This window comes from Physeter macrocephalus, chromosome 12 (genome assembly GCF_002837175.3).
Source record: "Physeter macrocephalus isolate SW-GA chromosome 12, ASM283717v5, whole genome shotgun sequence".
In the NCBI taxonomy this organism is placed as follows: domain Eukaryota; kingdom Metazoa; phylum Chordata; class Mammalia; order Artiodactyla; family Physeteridae; genus Physeter; species Physeter macrocephalus.
The window spans coordinates 66605007-66624674 of NC_041225.1; the positions used below are offsets into that span (position 1 = coordinate 66605007).

Sequence of the window (19668 nt, forward strand, 5' to 3'; positions counted from 1 at the left end):
TATGAGTTTGGGAGTGTTCCTCCCTCTTCTATGTTTTGGAAGAGTTTGAGAAGGATAGGTGTCAGCTCTTCTCTAAATGTTTGATAGAATTTGCCTGTGAAGCCATCTGGTCCTGGGCTTTTGTTTGTTGGAAGATTTTCTGATCTGATCTTTATGACTTCTTTCCTTCTGCTAACTTTGGGGTTTTTTTGTTGTTCTTTCTGTAATTGCTTTAGGTGTAAGGTTAGGTTGTTTATTTGAGATGTTTCTTGTTTCTTGAGGTAGGATCGTATTGCTATAAACTTCCCCCTTAGAATTGCTTTTGCTGCATCCCATAGGTTTTGGGTTACCGTGTTTTCATTGTCATTTGTTTCTAGGTATTTTTTGATTTCCTCTTTGATTCCTTCAGTGATCTCTTCGTTATTTAGTAGTGTACTGTTTAGTCTCCATGTGTTTGTACTTTTTACAGTTTTTTTTCTGTAATTGATATCTTTCATTGTGTTGTGGCTGGAAAAGATACTTAATATGATTTCAATTTTCTTAAATTTACCAAGGCTTGATTTGTGACCCAAGATATGATCTATCCTGGAGAATGTTTCATGAGCCCTTGAGAAGAAAGTGTATCCTGTTGTTTTTGGATGGAATGTCCTATAAATACCAATTTAGTCCATCTTGTTTAATGTACCATTTAAAGCTTGTGTTTCCTTATTTATTTTCATTTTGGATGATCTGTCCATTGGTGAAAGTGGGGTGTTAAAGTCCCCTACCTTGATTGTGTTACTGTCAATTTCCCCTTTTATGGCTGTGAGCGTTTGCCTTATGTATTGAGGTGCTCTTATGTTGGGTGCATAAATTTTTACAATTGTTATATCTTCTTCTTGGATTGATTCCTTGATCATTATGTAGTGTCCTTCTTTGAGACACGTTATTTTATTTAATTATCTCAATTGCTCTATGAGACCGATGGTATTGTTCCCATTTTAAATATGAGAAAATTTTAAAAGGTTAAGTAACTTGCCTAGGCTCTTATAAAATGTAAATGGTAGAGCTGGGATTTGAACCCAGGCTGCATTCATTCTAAAGTCCATGACTTTAAATTGTCTGCTTATGTAAACTTAGTAACATTTAATTCAGATTACTGTTTATTTTCATAAAGAGTCATGAACCCCTTTTTTTAATGTTAATAATTCTCACCCATTTTATAATTTTGGAGGATCACCCTCTATGGAATAGCCTTGTTCTATTTTCCATGTCAATATACAAGGGTAATACTTTCTTATTTTGGGTTTTTTTGTTTGTTTGTTTTTGGTCACACTATTGACTATAAGATGTAGTTATTCAATGAAAGTCAGTTCTAAAATGGTCAAAATATTTCATTATAAAAAAGACTATTGACAATAGCCCAAAGACATAACAAGGATCTCATGTGGAAGGTAGTCTTTCTCTTAAAGATCTTAAAAAATAAAAAATCAAGAGTATAAGAATTTTATAAGGAAACACTAAGGAATATCAAAATATCAGAGTCACAAGGGTTATTGAGGAAGGTTTATGGGAGGCAAATTTTCTCCAAGCATGGAAATTCTAAAAGGATGGGTCATGGGTGAACCCTACCTGAAGACAGACATAACTAGCTTGGAAACCGTGGGTGCTGGAAAACATTTATTACAGAATTACTTTTTACACTAAATACTGTTTCTGAGGACTACTTCTGGCTTGAAATGGCACAGATGAAAAAACACAAAATAGAGTTGCATTTGGCTTGCAGAATATCAACCAGAGAGTAAGCACGACCTTTCCAAGAACAGTGTTTTAGATCATGCCCACTTTAAAAAGGTGAATAAATCTTGCTTAATTCAGTGAAATTGCTGGCTTTAGGAAGAACCTATTTGGGGCCAAATTTTTTAAAAATTCAATACTGGTTATGCACTGGGAAAATTTTCATATTAATAATATCACATCTCTACACTGACTCTGACCCTTTACCACTGACCTCCATAAGTTGACAGAATTAGGAGTTTTGTATGTATTCCAAATTTAAAAAAGCAATTCTCTGGTTCAAATGTCAGCTCTCTGCCTGCCTTTAAACAATATGTAGCCATTTAACATCTAATCTATTCAGAATTGAAAGAATATCACACAAAATGCTCTACTTTCCATGTACAATAAAGGTATAGAAACTTCAGATTTCTAAGCAGTAACAGAAAAATATGGCAATACTCTCAGCCATTAGAGTATACAGAGAAGGCAGAAGTTCTTTTGTGGAAACTGGCAGATATTGGCAACTCTTCTGAAATCTCACAGAAGTTTTTTTATTATTGTCAATCTGATAAAAGCTTTAAATTTGGGGAGGGAAAAAGGAAATGTCTCAATAATCAAGTATTAAACATAACTCACTACAGGAAGGCCCTAAAGATCTCAGATATATTAAAAAATAAGGAGCATGTTTATACCTGGAAAGAATACCAAAATCTAATTAAAACTTGAAACAAAAGCCTCAGCCATCATGGGGGAAGACAAGCAGGGCCCCCGAGGTTAAATGGTGGCATCCTGATTGCGTATCAGGCAACTAGATGTAAAGTGAGAAGAGGGCGTGGGGAGGGGGTGGTTAGAACTGCCTCAGATAACCAGGTCTGTCTTGGTCACCAGGCTTCAGTGTCTTTATCTTTAGAAGACTTGGTTTGAATCAGTGCTAAGACTTGATTTAGATTTAAAATACTAGATTAAGTTTTAGATTTAAAATTCCTAACTGTCTGTAGAATACTACCTGCAAAGGAAGCTAGACCTGGACTCTGAATTTCTGAGTTCTAATTCATGACAAGCATTCATATTTCCTATAACACTGTATGTTGTAAATCTGTGGATGGCAAAAATTCTTACAAATGCTTGCTATTAAAGATTTTCTGGTAGCACAGTAGAAATAGACAAAGGACATTAGATTCACGGAAGATATTTTATCAAGGAGACTTTCTTCTATAATTAAAAATTACAAGTTAGTATTGTTCTCAAGATACCCTTGTTGGGGCTGAAAACACAGTGTATTAGTCACAAAGTACAACAAAGCTTTATTGTCTCCAAATGCTTTCTCTGTACCCCACTTGCTTAAAAATCTTCAGTTGAACCATATGAAATTTCTGATATTCATCTCTTTTGACCTAAACAAACCAGTAATTCTATATGGTGTAACCTGTACTAATTTGTTTGTATACATGTTTGTATATATACATATATATGTGTGTGTGTGTGTGTGTGTGCATAACACTAATTAAAATGGTAGATAAACTCAATAATCAATATGGTTACCTATATTATTCAGAAACTTTACTAAATGAAGTAAGCTTTTATGAGCTACTCTAGCTCATTGGTCCTTCCCTATTCCATAAGAAAAGTTTTAATCAATGTTTATTTATATGATCATTTTCGTAAATACACACAGCAGGAGGGAATTTTAACATCATTATTTAACAGTGAAATATCAAAAGTTAAGTGAGTTTCTTGTTTAATGGGCTATGATTTGAAAAGGGGGCTAAAGTATTCTCAGGCTTAAAAACTTATTAGTACATTCACAGGGAAATATGTGGGGTGACTCAGGCTTGTGTCTTTTATTGTCTTTGACACATAGTAGAATTTGGTTAGTTTGACTGTTACTTCAAATACTGAAAAATTGTCAGTGATTCTAAAAGTCAAATGGCAATGCAAGCATAGTTGTTCAGTATAGGATGATTTCTCCAAGCCCCTCAGCATTTACCATATCACTTTTTATCTGTACATATGATTCATGAAGCTGTGTATATTTCTCAGTCAAGGTTTTGGAATTTCGCTTTGTGCATAACACTAATTAAAATGGTAGATAAACTCAATAATCAATATGGTTACCTATATTATTCAGAAACTTTACTAAATGAAGTAAGCTTTTATGAGCTACTCTAGCTCATTGGTCCTTCCCTATTCCATAAGAAAAGTTTTAATCAATGTTTATTTATATGATCATTTTCGTAAATACACACAGCAGGAGGGAATTTTAACATCATTATTTAACAGTGAAATATCAAAAGTTAAGTGAGTTTCTTGTTTAATGGGCTATGATTTGAAAAGGGGGCTAAAGTATTCTCAGGCTTAAAAACTTATTAGTACATTCACAGGGAAATATGTGGGGTGACTCAGGCTTGTGTCTTTTATTGTCTTTGACACATAGTAGAATTTGGTTAGTTTGACTGTTACTTCAAATACTGAAAAATTGTCAGTGATTCTAAAAGTCAAATGGCAATGCAAGCATAGTTGTTCAGTATAGGATGATTTCTCCAAGCCCCTCAGCATTTACCATATCACTTTTTATCTGTACATATGATTCATGAAGCTGTGTATATTTCTCAGTCAAGGTTTTGGAATTTCGCTTATTTATTTGTGTTTACCTCTAAGTAGCTCTTAAAACTGTACCCTTTTTCCACCTATTTTCCTGCTCTACTTTTGTTAGGCATTCAAGTGATCCGTGCTTCTAGGGAAACTTAACTTTGCCTAGCTCTGGGGGCAAGAGTCTTGATTAGCCTAGAGATTCTTGGTAATTCTCTTCTAATACCTGTGACTGGTTTAGGAAAGAGTCAATGAGATCGGAGGGAAAATGCTTAGGAACTTGTGGGAAAGGCACACACACACACACACACACACACACACACACACACACAGTCCTAGTCTATTTTAGGATGTAGTTATATGAGCATATTTGAAGCATATATGAGCATACGTAAAGCTACTGCACTCATCTTGTAATCACAACTAGACAAACCTAAGGACGAAAGCCAATCAATATGCTGAAGATGGCAGAGAGATAAATGGCCAGGTTCAAGAGAATCTAGAGATGTCAAACTCTCTGACTTCTGGATTTCTGGTTATGTGACATAATAAATTTGTGATTGTTTTCCTTGAAGAGGAAGTATTCTGACACAGATAAAAACTAAATCTTGGGCTTCCCTGGTGGCGCAGTGGTTGAGAGTCCGCCTGCCGATGCAGGGGACACGGGTTCGTGCCCCGGGCCGGGAAGATCCCACATGCCGCTGAGTGGCTGGGCACGTGAGCCATGGCCGCTGAGCCTGCGTGTCCGGAGCCTGTGCTCTACAACGGGAGAGGCCAAAACAGTGAGAGGCCTGCGTACCGCAAAAAACAAACAAACAAAAACTAAGTCTTAACATCTTCCTGTCAATCTTATTTTTCAAGACTCTAGTAAAGAGCAGTACATTGCAGAGTGCACAGTAAGCATTCAGGAAATTGTCCCTGAGTACATAAACGGGAACAAAGTGGACATTTTTTAGGGCTATCTCAATATGATGAAGCCAAACCATTACTAAATCACCACACTTCCAAAGAAATTATGTATGCAGAGTATCAACCTAATGAAAATGACAGATATTCTTTGTGTTTGACTATGTGAATGTATCCATTTATATTTATATAAAACAGTCAATAAGATGGTTAATACTGAATTTTTAAAATGAGTTTCCCCCCAGTATTTCTTTCCTAGCATAAGTAAAGTAGGTTATAAATTTCCTCACTTTTTATGCCCATTTCAATATTTAGTGTAGGAGGCTCAGATGAGTGAGGGAGAAAGAAGAGGAGGAAAATGGAATAAAAGTTCATTTTGGAATCAAAAACTGATTAGTAAGAAGAATAATTTTAAGCAATTCACTTTTGAAGAAGCTGTCATAATCGATGACTTCCCACAGCTTGGTTCATGAACCCTATTTTTAGTTGAACTAGTAATATAGGAAACAATTAGACATCATCATCAACGTTTTCATGCATTAATGCCAGCACAAATTAACTCCTACCACTAAAAATACTCCTTCTCTCTGTCACAATCTGTGAAGGGTATGACTTACTGCACTTAGGGCATAATTGTATCTCCTGCCTACACAAAACTGACACATAAAAATCAATATTAATTAAAAAAGATCAAAACTATCCTCATTATCTTATTTAGCTGTCTCTCCAAAACCAGGTTACCATTTATGACAGAAACACACCCTAGTCTGGACTTAACCAATTCTGCTGCCAAATAATAAATGTTCATTTATTGGTTGTGTCCAAGTAACTGTTTCCCTAAGAACAGAGTTATTTATAGTGCAACCTCGAAAAAGGACCTGGTGTCTAACTATAAAGTTCATCTTGACTAAGATACTGCCGTACTTAAAAAATTTTTTTCTGTTCAACACATCTGTATTCTCGATTCTCCTCCCCACTTCTCCCCACAAACACTTCTAATATGAGAAAAAAATAAAAATGTATCTCAGAATTCCAGAATCATTGTGCCCTATAGAAAGTATAAAAGGCATGTATTTTACATCTTCTATTTTATCTTAAAAATTCACATATTTTATTTTATTTTATTATTTTTTTTTGTGGTATGCGGGCCTCCCTCTGTTGTGGCCTCTCCCGTTGCGGAGCACAGGGGACGCGCAGGCCCAGCGGCCATGGCTCACGGGCCCAGCCGCTCCGCGGCATGTGGGATCCTCCCAGACCGGGGCGCGAACCCGGTTCCCCTGCATCGGCAGGCGGACGCGCAACCACTGCGCCACCAGGGAAGCCCCAATTCACATATTTTAAATTTCATTATGTTATTGCATTTATTTTAATGTAAAAGTAATGACACACTATGTTCACCTGGTGGCTTTGCAAATGTGTGCCTCAGTTTGTGAAGCCTCAGGATAACTCTTTTTCTTGCCACTCTGTCTCCATTTTCTCCATGCTATCTGTCTTTCCTCAAGGCACTCTCAATGAAGAAAGTGGTAACAATCCCAGAAAATGTTACCAGCACTGAGATTATTTACTCTGCAACCCTCACCCTAATCATGTCAAACACACTGACCATCAGGAACAGGAAACACAGGGTTGGAGTCTCCTCTGTCCTTTCCTGGTTTTGGTCCCAGTTATGCCTTGAGGCCACGTCTGAGACCTGGGACCCTAAGTGATGTGAGATATTTTATCAACATCAAAACTCATTCAAATGATTTTAGTTTTAACAAGTTGGTGTTTGCATGCAAATAAATATCATAACTAACTATATACCACCCACAAACAAAAAGCCAAAGGGAGAGAGAAAGAGAAGAAATATAAGTGATCTATAAAGATGATCCATCATCTTTAATTTTAGGTAATTTTATCACTTATCTGGTCCCATTTTAACTATTTTTGCCCAGAGTATAGGAAAATGAAGTATAATTAACCTCCTTTTGATAAATGTTCCAGAAGGAAAGAAATTTAAGTTTGAGATTTAAAATATATGTGTATATATTATAATATGTAATATATTTTTGTCCTCAAGTTGTCACTCACACATAAGAGTACACGGGCTTTGCAAGTCTGAGTAGTTTGGTTTGGGTTAGAAACCTAAGTCTATGTAATCATGGGCAAATTACTTAATCTCCAGTTCTCAGTGTTTTAACCTATAAAAGGTAATAGTACTTGTCTAATACGTCCCTTGAGAAGATTAAATAAGTGCTTAATAAATGGCAATTGCTACTATTAGTAAATAATAATATTGGCAGAGTCTTAGACTCATAGTCATGCGGACAACAATTTCAGGAAATATTCTCCAAAACATTACTTATTTCCACCTTTTTACTCAAGGTGAGAAAATTTAACTTTCTGAGGTCAGTAGACAGACCCAAGGTCTCTCCAATTAGCTGCTGGCCTAAACTGGACAAGTGGAGAGGTCTGTTCAAAGTCATTAGAGTCTGCTGTAGCACATTTCAAAATGTAGCAGGAAAAAAAAAGGGATATGGGACAATGGTGATTTCCAAAGTAATACAGATTTTTCCATTATAGAAAGACATGGCATAGACGGTTCGAACACTTAAGTACCCTTGAAAAGGGTGTGTTTTGTCTTCTATGACAGAACTTTTTTTTGTTTTTATTTTTGCATTAGTGAGGTCATTTGCTATTTGAACTTGAGTTTAGGTCAGTCTCTACCTCATTCTATTGTTGCTATTTATACACTTTAAATATAAATGTCCTGGTTTCCTTCCAGGAACTAGTGAGCTATGTGCTTGAGGTCACTTAAATTTAAAAATGTGCATACTCTATGAACAGAATTAATAAGGAGTTGCTAATGGAGAAGGTAAACTGAATCTAGGAAACTGGTCAGCATTTTTTGTCAGAAAATATTTCAAATGAGATACTTTCTTGGTCTGGTAGTTTATGTTAGCTGAGAAATGGGAAAGAAAAGTTGAGGTAATGTTTGAAGAAAGAGGGGAGCATGTAATGAGCATTAAATACATAGCGGACTTAATGCTAAGTACTTTCCACATCAATTGCTTTTTCCAGAAACCCAATGAAAAAAGGCAATTTGCAGATGAAAAAAGAAAAAAAAAACTGCGTATCAGTTAATTTGACAAATAACAAAGACATTTTAAGAAAATGAAACCTGTCTGATTCAACTGTCACATGATCTTTAAAAAGCTCACTACAGTTCCATCTTTTGCATCTTTTGTCTTTATTGATAAGGAAACCCTAAAATTCCCTTTGGTGTTAAATACGCATCTACCTAGGACAAGAGTTAGAAATAACTATTTTATACTGAATTTTATTCAATAGCAAAGGATTTAATAGCAAATTTTCAAAGAATTACACTTCTGTGAGAGAATGTGGATAAATAGAAAGAAACAAATAATTTTCTCCCCCTCATAGAATCACCATATACTCACTAGTCTTAGATCTAATTTTAGCTCAAGATTGCCCTGAAATCAGAATCAACACAAAACTGTACTCTTTATAGACCCATAACTGTGAGGGGTTGGAACTCTCACCCACACTGAGCCTTTTCTTCCACATGTTATTTCTGTTTTCACATCTTTTGAGAACATTTATGTACAATACCAGTCAAGACCTGAGCCACACAATTTAAAAAGTAGTACTTACAAGCTATGGCTTTATAGTGAGAAGACTATGTAATAACAAGAATACTATTTTTTTAGAAAAGAGAATAATATAAATGCTATCATAGTTTCCAGTGTTTTGATCAAAACAGAATAACATTTTAATAATGAATCTAGGAGGATAATATTTATAAGAACAGGAAATCTCCCATCTGGAAAGAGAACAGTATAAAGAGCATATGAGTAGAAGGGGCCTTGGAGACCTTTCTCACAGGTGCTCGTCTCCCCAAATAGGACTAAATGGTATGTTATATTAGGAAATATTTTATTTATAGTAACAGTAATAACAACCATAATAATAATACTAGAAGACATTATTAATAATCACAGCTATTATTTCTTCAGAATCTATTAAAGCTAAAGCACTATGCTTAGCACTTTCTAGACATTCCTATTGACCGTTGTAAACCTGTTTTCCCCATTTTATAGATGAACAAATTGAAGTCCAGATTAGTTAAATGACTTCCCTAGAGCAAAATCTAAGTAGAGAGGTGTTACCTCTTTAATTAATTGCCTTTCACAGAGCTTTAGATTATGAATACATATTCATAATGGTATGATTATAGCTATGAAACTGAAAAAACGCTGTTCTTTTCTTGTAAAATAAATACATGTTTAGCATAGAATGTTAAAGGCAGCATGGAGTAGTGCAGGACAAAATTAATTTGCTATCAAAATTATTGCAATAAAAGCATACAAAGGAGTTTTTCTCAAATCAAAGGGTTTTAACTAAATCATAATTTTCTGACTGAATCATTTGACATTTCTCTATTCACTGCTTTTTGCATCACATCCTGTCCTCTCAATGAAAGGCATCTATGAGCAGGCACTCCTCACTTTAATATCTGGCTGGAAGGCAGGCAGCATCATAGTTAATTAGACAGGCTTCAGAATCCAACCAGCATGATGACATCCTAGCTCCGTCACTTGCAATCTCTGCAGCTTTGGGCAAGATACTTAATCCCTTTAAATGGCTGTTACTCATCCATAAAATGAAGTTGATAATGGTATCTACATGAAACTGTTATTGCTAGGATTAAATGAGATAATGCAAGTGAGGGGCCAGCACAGTATGTGGTCCATGGTAAGCACTCAGTAAATCATAGATATTTTTACATTTATAGCTGCCCCTCTGGGAGTTGCAAGGAACTGCCTTAACTTTTTCCTCTACAGATGCCATTGCTATTGCCTTCCATTCCTTTCATTTCCTTTCCTTCATTTTTTTCTTTCCATTAAGGAATTCAAACCTAACTTGAACATGGCCTTCCTCTCTCTGTCTTGGCATAGCCCATCGTGTCTTGATTCACCAAAAGGTTAACAGATGGTGGTGGGAAATATGATGATAATTAAGAAACATCCAGGCAAGAATACAGGATCCTCTCCTCTCACTGCCAGTGGGACCCTCTAGTTCAGCCTCCTCCCTGCTCAGATCACAAGAGTAACTAGCAGTGACTGGAACCTAAAGGAGTCCCATTCAATTTCCGACCACATCATGTTTTCTCGGCATCCAAAGTTATAATTAGACTTTGCTATAGATATATTGATATGCTAGGTGACAACATTCTAACAATGGCTGTTGTACAATACTATCTGCCTCAGGGACATTAAGGGTTAAGGAGACTTCCGTGAGCTCATTGTATCAATGAACAAATGATGTCTGAGTTTCAAGCAGCTAGTTCACAAAGGCACTTTTGAAACAGTCCACTCAGAGACTGGGGGCTGACTTTCCTTTTTTGTTGTTGTTGACTGGGGCCTCCCTGGCCACTAGAGGGTTGCTTATGCATCATCTGCCTCATCAGAGGCTCTTAAAGCTCAGTTCTGAAATAACTACATTTCAAGGGCAGAACCATATTCTCCTCCACTCCTACAGTATCTGCAGAAAGAGTGTCCAGAAATGAGAAGGACCATTTCAACAGCTGATCAATATCCTGTTTGGGAAGATAGATGAAGGCAGTGGGTGGAAAGCAGAATTTTTTTTAAAAGGGGGGAGGATATGGGGAACAGCTGAATCCTCCAGTTAGCTTCCTTAACCCATTCAGGGTGACTGGAGAATGCTCACACTTCTGTTCAAAGCAAGGAGAGCGAATTCCAGGAAGTGTATTAAAGTATACAAAGGAACCCCACCCACAGACTTCTCTCACATGCTCTGTGTTCAGAGTAGATTATTAGATTAAGCAAGACAGAGGCTGGCACTAGAGGGTATGCAATAGGTCATTTAGGTTGCACAGGGATCAGAAAAAGATGACCACAACTCAGAAGTGACTTTGTACTCAGGTCCTTGACCTCTAGCTTTGTCTTTCTGCAGAATTTCTTTCCTGGCATTTAGCGTTTACTTGGTATATTCTTGGCAGTTGGGATAGGAGTGGGGAGAATCAGGCAAATGGGAGGACAGGAAGGGAGCCAAGAATGTTCACATTTGGGGGGATGTTCCTCCAATTCCTACAGATTTCTTTGTGGATGTATGATGGAAACAGATGTCTCCCTTTTTGTTTATTTTTTCTTGTTTTTGGCACATCATAGATGTGCCAAAAACAATTATGTCTGCTGGATTTTTGAGGGTTCCACCCCCTTCCTTGTTCCTCTTTCAAGTCTATTTCATCTCTGCCCAAGACAGTCTAGATGGTGGAATTCCAAGTATGATTCCAACTTCAAAGCCAGTGAGACCACACCTAATACATCTGTTTTTTTCTCCTTCTAACAGACTTCAATGACTCTTCTTGAGGCAGGTCAAGATTCTATTTTCTTTGGTAATTTTCTCTGCTTCATCATTCATGAATAAGTTTTTCCACATGGGTAACAGTAACAGCAATAACACCAATGCTTCTATGTGCTAACCTACTAGTCCCTTTACACATATTCTTTCATTTAATCCTATGAACTACCCTATCAGGTAGACAAATCACTAGCACCATTTTACAGAAGAGAAAACTGAAGCACAGGGCAGTTGAGGAATTTTCCCAAGGCTCACAGCCAGGAGAAGGTGCATATGGGATTTGAGCCCAAAGAGTCTGTCTCCTCCGTATCATTCACAGTGTCCTGGCTTCTGCTGGGCACCATTTCCTCTGCTATGACCACAAGTAACCTCCTATTTTGAACTGCACCTATTATGTACCATACATGATAGTAAAGATTTCACAAGCCTTATTTCACTTCACTTCAAAAACAACATCATCAGCTAGGCATTGCCCTTACTGACAGATGAAGAAACAGAGGTTTGTTAGGGGTTGGTGGGTTGTCAGAGGTCACACAACTAGTAAGTTACACAACCAAGACTAGAATCCATGTTTCTCTAACTCCAAAGGCTATACTTTCACTCAGCATCCCATCCTGGCCCTACAAAAAGACTCTGCCCAACTATTCCTGGACACAGCACAGGCCTCCTTTGACACAGTGTGCAGCACCGATAAGGTTAAACGACAAGTGTGATTATGCATTATTGTATTGCTAATATCTCTATGAATAAAATGTCTATTTGATTTTCATTTAACCCCAAAAGAATCTGATTACCAAATAACCATTGAAGAATTATTGCCAATTATGTTCTGTAATTATGGCTCCTGTTAATGACATTAGTGTGCAGCCTTTCATATTTAGTCCTGTTAATTAATCCCCGTAAGCCTAGAAAGTTATAATCGATACAACAAAGGCACCATGGTAAATTACAAATAATTCTCAAATCCTTCAAACAGTTTTCAAGGCTCCTTCAGTTTCCTTGGTTAGGATACATTTAGTGTGGGAGCTGGAAGAGTCTGTAGTAATTGATAGCTCCTCACCCGGAATCACCTATTTCAGTAATATGCCTAATTAGGCAAATGCTTAAAATTGGAGTCCCATCTGCCACTAACAAGTATAAATTCCTATAGGGCAATAAAAATAATTAACTGGTTGAGTCAAGAGACCCCCAACTCAGATATACGACATTTCAATTCTCTGAGCAATATATTGCTTCAGATAACACCTATTGTCAGTGAGTGTCTGGTTGAATACAGCCAGTTGAATACAGAATACAACTTCTGAATACAGAAGTTGAATACAGCAAGTATGTCTGATACTGAAAGTCCCACAAAGAAAAATTCCTGATGGCTCAATCTCACAGATAGACAAGATAAACAGGCATACTGACAGTGATGCTAGGAATTGATGCTTTATGAAAAACTGGTCTCTGAATTTTATGTTTTTCAAAATCTGCCAATCCATCCTCAGATTTTCCTCAGATTTTATCAAACCTATGTTGATATACATTAGATTTCTAAAATGGTTATATTTATATATTTTATCTGAGACAGCTACAGCTATAGTTGTCCAGAGATGTTACAAGCTGTCTCAGAAGTAGTCCATTGCAAGAAGATGTGGCATGATAATCCATTCTGCATCACTGGAAACCAGACTAGTTGGTTTCTGAAGCCCTGATCTATGTTAGTCTAGAAATCGAAGAATCCTGTTCTTTTTGCCAGAAAGGAAAAGGGTCAGAACTCGATCCCCGTTGGCATCCCATGCCCTTCCCTGATTCCATTCTTGTTCTGGATGATTTCCCAGGGGAGAGTATATAACCCTCAGCAGGTGTCTGGCCTCAGAAACAATTTGGGAGGAGGAAACAGAGGCTCAGAATAAATAAAATATCTATCAAAGCACCATTGCATCAAATATAACAGAGAACATGGTTATCTTTAAAGGATTCAAAAAGAGGAATAAAATGACAATTTTAGACTGAATATAAATTGGTTCCTTCAGATAAATAATTGTTAGTGGAGAAATCAATCTAACTGGCAATTTAGAAGAATTAATTTGTAAAATTATAATATTTAAGATCTGGAAATAACCTTAAAGGTCATCTGAAGCCACCTTTCCATTTTACAAATAAGGGAGCTGAGATTCAGAAAGGGTAAGGAACTTGTCCAAGGTTACCCAGTAAATCAATGGTTGGAATAGGACTGGAACAGAGACATCTTAATCACACCATTTGCCACCACTCTCAAACTAAATGACTAGTTCAATTTTAAAAGTTTATAATAAGGAATGATAATAGGTACAATCTTAGATTTATGGTTTTAAAATGAAAGACTCCGTCCTAACATCACTGACAGTCACTGTTAACATGGATCCTCCACCTTGTCAATATGCAGAATTAAGATTTGAGTAGACATTGGGAGTGTGACCTATACTGCCATATGTTAGGACCGGAGATCTTACCAGATACTGCAGTTCATATTCTACCGTCAGCAAGTTTTATACAAATTAATGATAATAATAATAATGATGACGATTATGATGATGACAGATGATAATGATAGAAGCCTATACTGTTTTAAGGCCAAATTTCATACATAGCATTCAGAGTCCTTATCTGACCAGCCATCATTTTTTAATTTATTTTTTTTGGTGGTTTCCCTAGAGTTTTACTTTAATTTTTTGTTTCAATTATTTACCATTAGTTAAAAATTATAAAATTTCACTTAAAACCTGGGTGCTCTTTTCTTATAGGTAGCTCACTAGATGTTGAAAAACAGAACAAAAAGGGGAAAGGGAAGGGAAGGAAAGGAAAACCAAAACATTCCTTTCCTGTTTGGCTGAGCAGTATTGGAGTTCCTGATTCTGCTTTAACGTTTCCTTATTCTAGCATCACCATCAAAATTGCTACACAAGTGGTTCTTCTAACCACCACCAAAATACCTATGCAAGTACTAATTAGCTAGCATAAGTGAATGTAGATTTCCTTGAAATTAAAAGCAGTTTTCAGAGCCATAGAGAGTGACTTCTATCTGCATTACTACAGGGGTCACAAGGGCAAGTTCGGCTTCAAACTCCTGGAGTCTGAGTTCTGACCCAATGGGATCGAGATATGCCAATAACAACAATTACAAAACTGATATGATCAGAAAAGAGATTTATGTACATAAAAGCGTGATAGAGGAACTGAAGAGAATAATCGATGACACTGAAATTCCCAAAGAGGATAATGCTTTGTTGCCTCCTCCTGACTAAGGGTGCCGGTAGGAGCTTGAAATCATCATTGGAGATGAACACATTTCCTTCATGACATCAAAAATTGATTCCCTTATTGATGTCAATCAATCCAAGGATCCAGAAGGCTTACGAGCATTTTATTATCTTCTCCAGGACCTGAAGTGTTTGGTCTTTGGTCTTACTGAATTACACTTCAAGATTAAGCCAATCTAGGGCTTCCCTGGTGGCACAGTGGTTGAGAGTCCATCTGCCGATGCGGGGGACACGGATTCGTGCCCCGGTACGGGAGGATCCCACGTGCCGCGGAGCGGCTGGGCCCGTGAGCCATGGCCGCTGGGCCTGTGCATCTGGAGCCTGTGCTCTGCAACGGGAGAGGCCACAACAGTGAGAGGCCCGCGTACCGCAAAAAAAAAAAAAAAAAAAAAAAGAAGATTAAGCCAATCTAGATTGAATATTGGTGTGGACACAAGGAGTGTGGGAGTAGCTGCTTTTAATCACCATTATCAAGACATTTTTGTGTATAATATTTTTTATAAACTACAAATGATTGTCTTTAATAAATAAGTAACATAACCAAAAAAAGCAGTTTTCACCCTTCTAACTTCAAAGGGAATAAGAAATAAATCTTCAGAATGTCATATTCAATAACTATGCTTCTTAAAGCAAAATATATAGAATGCATCATCGAGGATACATATTCCCTCATGAATAATGCTTATGGGATTGGCCCTTTCTTTGTTATATTTACTCCTTCTTGCTACCCAATAAGAACACACTTTGAGAAAATAAGACAAAAGAAGACATTCTGATTTAAGAAGAAAGTGAAGGGGAGAGGTGGCAGTGGCACAAGTGGCATCTAAGGTCTACCTGAAGGTTCTAAGAGATGGGTTACTTGTGCAAAGCTATGCCTGTGAAAGCCTTAACTTGAATTTAATGTTTCCCATGCACGGTTTAATCACATCTATAGAAGTGTTTTGATAGCTTTGAATAACTAAGAGCTTACTACTTGAATATTTAGTCCATTGAGCATTATTGTACACATTTACAATTGTGAACAGATAAATTTGTGTTTTCCGTTGAATGTGGGTCTGAGTTAGCAAAGTGCACTCTCAAAGAAAGAATTCTCTAGGACCTGATTTCATCTTCTCCCAAAGTAGGGCTTATATACACACTGGGGGAAATAAACTTCCAAGTGATAGCAGCAAAACCCAGCTGTTTGTGCAAGTCACACTGCCTTGCACGGGAATTAACAAAAGCTTGCCAGCAAACATGCAAGAGCTGCAATTCTCAGAGCAGAAACAGGCTCCACCCTACATACCACCTTTTGTAAGTACAGGACTTGAAACAGCATGTGGTCAGGGCTCCTTGAGTGTGCAAAGGTGTGGAAAGGCACGCATGATCCCCCGTTTTAATGATGGCTCCAGTATTAGAGAGTGGAAGAATCTCTCCTCAGCTTTCTAACAGCCTACTTACTCTTAGCCAGGAAGAAGAGGAAAAAAAATAATCATACAATTCAATGAGCCATTTTCCAAATGAAAGATGACTCACTTAAGCAAAACTTTCTGCAGGTGTCACTTCTCAAGGATGCTTAAGAGAAGGGCCCATCAAACCTGTTCTGAGAGCTAAAGCAACGCACAATCTGTATCACCCAGCATGGTGCCTGGCAAATAGTAAGAACGAGGACATAGTTACTAATGAAATTATACACAGCCTGCCCAGTTCAGAACAGTTATCCTGAGCACAGAAGCTCTTAAGCACTGGTTTATACAGAGATGGTTACAAGTATTGATTCAGACTCAAACAGCCCCTTTTAACACTGTTAGTCTTTTTTTTTTAACATCTTTATTGGAGTATAATTGCTTTACAATGGTGTGTTAGTTTCTGCTTTATAACAAAGTGAATCAGTTATACATATACATATATCCCCATATCTCCTCCCTCCTGCGTCTCCCTCCCTCCCTCCCTATCCCACCTCTCTAGGTGGTCACAAAGCACCGAGCTGATCTCCCTGTGCTATGCGGCTGCTTCCCACTAGCTATCTATTTTACATTTGGTAGTATTTATAAGTCCATGCCACTCTCTCACTTTGTCAGCACTGTTAGTCTTAATCCAACTGAATTATTTTACAAAATAAGCCAAAAACATAAACTCAGGTAAATTAAAAATAGGTAGGGCTTCCCTGGTGGTGCAGTGGTTGAGAGTCCGCCTGCCGATGCAGGGGACACAGGTTCGTGCCCCGGTCCGGGAAGATCCCACATGCCGCGGAGCGGCTGGGCCCGTCAGCCATGGCCGCTGAGCCTGCGCGTCCGGAGCCTGTGCTCCGCAACGGGAGAGGCCACAACCTGCGCACACGGAGCCTGTGCTCCGAAAAGGGAGAGGCCACAACAGTGAGAGGCCCAAATACCGAAAAAAAAAAAAAAAAAAAAAGGTAAAAGAGCATACAAATCCTCAAGAAACAACAATTCTTTGGCCTGCCTATCATCTCTATTTGTAAAATTATTCCTTTCCTCCAAGGTTCACAATGCTTAGCCTTCTGATGATGTAAATATACCTCACAGGGTATTAACCTCTGTCAATGGAAATAAAACTGTAATTGATTTGGTTCTGTGATTATTTAACATATAAACATGTGCTCATTGAGAAAAATGATGTCTGGACAACTGACATTGTATTTCTGCCAAATACCAAGCTGATGTTCATAAAATCTTACTGGAGAGCACCCAATGCTAACTATAGGATTTCAAACTGCTGATTTGCAGAGATGAATCATGAAGCAATCTACATTGTGTGGGTAATTAGAATTCCCATCCTTATCCATCCTCTGAAAAGAAGCCTAAATTTTTTATTTGGAAGCCACTTTGAAAAGCTTTCATTAATTTAAATTTCAGAACAGATTTCTCCCCATTATGTGTATTCAACTAAAAGCCTATTAAATACAACACCACGATAAGAGTGAACAAATAGCAGGTTTTTCCAAGGCATCCATTTTATTTTATTCCAGGATCCAGAGGCATTGACAATTCAGAGATTGCTGCAACACTTAGCATCTTTTGAAGACTAGAAAGAATCGGTAATAATTTAGTGATTTCTAATCCTCTAAGATTTGTTTAAACATGTGAGATAAATGAGTCCGTGTTCCTTAAAACTGCCCACAACTTAAGCAATTTAATAGTTGCTAATTAGATGCATTTAATTCCAATTTAAAAACCATCTTTACTTGGTATGCTCTTCATAGAAATACTATTCAGCTGAATCCTATTATAACTGACATGGTTTATTTATTACACTTCATCTGAGGAAAAAAGTACATACCCAAAAAGCATCGTTATTTAATCTTGCTGTTAATTTACTCATATGCTTCAAAAGTCTAGAGATTTAGTATTATTTGAACTTGGTGAAACATATGTAAAGTTTCTTGCCTCTGCCTTTAATATTTGGGGGGAAAATGATTCTGTTAGGGTTTTCAAGATGGCTAAGACTGTGGAACAAAAATAAGAGAAGAGAATAAAATAAGGCTGAGATGGTATAAGTCCCATGATTTTATATATCTATAGAGGAGAGGAACAGGTTTTGAGGAAATCACAATGGGGATTAGACGCGTTAAGCATGTTGAACAGAGAAGGCTCCCGGCAAAAACAAATAAGATGCCAAGATGCCTCTCCATTATGGCCAACACAAAAGGAGAAAAGAAGACGACAGTGTCACAAGAGTCTACAAATAACTAATCCCTCTCATGTACATCTTGATTTGCAGTCCAGCCTGGCAGCAAAACCTCAGCCTCTCCATTACCCACTTACAAACCAGCTTCACATGATAGACTATTATTATTAGCAGCATTATTATGAACATTTCCGGTTATCTTTTCTCTTCTTATCTCTCTCCTAAGGCTGTTACAAGAAGAGATTACCTGAAAAGGGAAGGAAATAAGTACCCAAGAAGGTTAAAGGAAGAAAAACTGCATGTTTTCAGAAAACTTTGTAAGACTGATGAGGTAGGGGAATAAAAAGAATAAAATGATTATATCATGTTCCATGCAGTCTGACAAGGTAATCCCTAAGTGGGAGAATTTTTTTCTCAGCCACAAATTTCTAGCTGTGTATAGAGTATGACTGACAAGCCACAAACATAAATTAGTGAAACTGAAAGGAAGCCATTTGGCTGCTCGTTATTTTACCATTTGCTACATTTCAATAAATTCATGACGACAAGTTGAGGGTTAGGGGGAATTCCTAAAGGCATTAATGTACTGGTTTAGTTGAAGAATAAAATAATACTACAGGAAAATAACTGGCTTTGATAAACATATTGAATTAGTATGCCATAAAAGGAAAATGGATAGGTGATTCATTCACTGTTCATTTGCGATTTCTTAAATTATAAAAACAAAAATAGCCTGTTCCCTATAAAAAGACAAAGGAATGCCATTTGGTGTTTTGATAATCAGGCCTACTTGTGGGATCACTTGTGGGATCACTGATCTTCTGATTAGATATTGATCTCACTTCTAAGTGATTTTACTATCACAGTATGCTCCTAGTTCACCTTACATATATACACGTTCTCTTTTTATTTATTAAAAATAAGTTTATAGCTAATGTTATTATCTTGTACACTTAAACATCTGTTAAAAGGATAAATCTCATGTAAGTATTCTTACCATAGTAAAATAATACTGAAAAAAAAAGTTAAATTTGAAGGAGACTAAACTCAATACACCACACTTACTAACACAAAGTGAGAAGGCGAACCAACTGCTTTTTTTCCCCAATCAATTCCTTGCTTTTTTTTTTTTTTTTTTTTT

General features: G+C 37.1%; 1 protein-coding gene and 1 pseudogene across 18 annotated transcripts in view; one reads left to right on the forward strand and one right to left on the reverse strand.

The window, feature by feature from the left end:
- Positions 1-19668, reverse strand: part of NRXN1 (neurexin 1) — a 1147673-nt gene that overhangs the window by 828510 nt on the left and 299495 nt on the right. The gene's annotated exons all lie outside the window — the stretch shown is intronic.
- Positions 11890-15080, forward strand: LOC102990187 (protein mago nashi homolog; annotated as a pseudogene).